This window comes from Arachis duranensis, chromosome 9 (assembly GCF_000817695.3).
Source record: "Arachis duranensis cultivar V14167 chromosome 9, aradu.V14167.gnm2.J7QH, whole genome shotgun sequence".
Lineage (NCBI taxonomy): Eukaryota > Viridiplantae > Streptophyta > Magnoliopsida > Fabales > Fabaceae > Arachis > Arachis duranensis.
Window position 1 is genome coordinate 18,262,642 of NC_029780.3, and position 2,110 is coordinate 18,264,751.

Genomic DNA, 2,110 nt, shown 5'->3' on the forward strand with positions numbered 1-2,110 from the left:
TTCTGAACAGTTTTGGCATCTTACTTTTTCCTTTGAAGTTTAGAATGATTGGCTTCTCTAGGGACTTAGAATTTCGGATAGTGTTATTGACTTTCCTAGTTAAGCATGTTGATTCTTGAACACAGCTACTTATGAGTCTTGGCCGTGGCCCTAAGCATTTTGTTTTCCAGTATTACCACCAGATACACAAATGCCACAGACACATGACTGGGTGAACCTTTTTAGATTGTGACTCAGCTTTGCTAGAGTCCCCAGTTAGAGGTGTCCACAGCTCTTAAGCACACTCTTTTTGCTTTGGATCACGACTTTGACCATTCAGTCTCAAGCTTTTCACTTGGACCTTCATGACACAAGCACATGGTTAGGGACAGCTTGATTTAGCCGCTTAGGCCTGGATTTTATTTCCTTGGGCCCTTCTATCCATTGATGCTCAAAGCCTTGAATCCTTTTTACCGTTGCCTTTTGGTTTTAAGGGCTATTGGCTTTTTTCTGCTTGCTTTTTCTTTTTCTTTCTATTTTTTTTGCCACACTTTTTTTTCCTCAAGCTTTTGTTTTTCACTGCTTTTTCTTGCTTCAAGAATCAATTTTATGATTTTTCAGATCATCAATAACATTTCTCTTTGTTCATCATTCTTTCAAGAGCCAACAATTTTAACATTCATAAACAACAATATCAAAATACATATGCACTGTTCAATCATTCATTCAGAAAACAAAAAGTATTGTCACCACATCAATATAATTAAATTAAATTCAAGGATAAATTCGAAATTCATGTACTTCTTGTTCTTTTGAATTAAAACGTTTTTCATTTAAGAGAGGTGAAAGATTTCATGGAATTTATTCATAGTTTTAAGACATAGTTACTACATACTAATGATCGTGAAGTAGAGACAAAAAACATAGATAAACACAACATTAAAAACCGAAAAACAGAAAGAGATAAGAACAAGGAATGAATCCACCTTAGTGGCGTCTTCTTCTTGAAGGACCAACAATGTCCTTAAGCTCTTCTATGTCCCTTCCTTGCCTTTGTTGCTCCTCCCTCATTGCTCTTTGATCCTCTCTTATTTCATGGAGAATGAGGGAGTGCTCCTGATGTTCCACCCTTAATTGTTCCACATTGTGGCTCAAATCTTCTAAGGAAGTGTTGAGTTGCTCCCAATAGTTGTTGGGAGGAAAGTGCATCCCTTGAGGCATCTCAGGGATTTCTTGATGATGAGCTTCCTCATGTATCTCTTGAGAACCGTGAAGGGTCTCTCTTGCTTGCTCCATCCTCTTCTTGGTGATGGGCTTATCCTCTTCAATAGAGATGTCTCCTTCTATGATAACTCCAGCTGAGTAACATAGATGGCAAATACAGTGAGGAAAAGCTAGCCTTGCCATGGTGGAGGGCTTGTCGGCTATTTTGTAGATTTCATTGGAGATAACCTCATGAACTTCTACTTCCTCTCCAATCATGATGCTATGAATTATGATGGCCCGATCCACAGTAACTTCAGATCGGTTGCTAGTAGGAATGATGGAGCGTTGAATGAACTCCAACCATCCTTTAGCCATAGGCTTGAGGTCCAATCTTCTTAGTTGAACTGGCTTGCCTTTGGAGTCTCTCTTCCATTGAGCTCCTTCCACACATATGTCCATTAAGACTTGGTCCAACCTTTGATTAAAGTTGACCCTTTTAGTGTAGGGGCGTTCATCTCCTTGCATCATGGGCAAGTGAAACACCAACCTCACATTTTCTGGACTAAAATCTAAGTATTTCCCCCGAACCATTGTGAGATAATTCTTTGGATTCGGGTTCATACTTTGATCATGGTTCCTAGTGATCCATGCATTGGGGTTGGTTAGGACTTCCCAACCTCTTCTTCGGATCTCATGTCGGATCTCCGGATACTCATTTTTCTTGAGCTTGAAAGGGACCTCAGGGATCACCTTCTTCTTTGCCACAACATCATAGAAGTGGTCTTGATGGCTCTTGGAGATGAATCTTTCCATCTCCCATGACTCGGAGGTGGAAGCTTTTGTCTTCCCTTTTCCTTTCCTAGAGGATTCTTCGGCCTTAGGTGCCATTGATGGTAGTGGAAAATAAAAAAGATTGTGCTTTGAC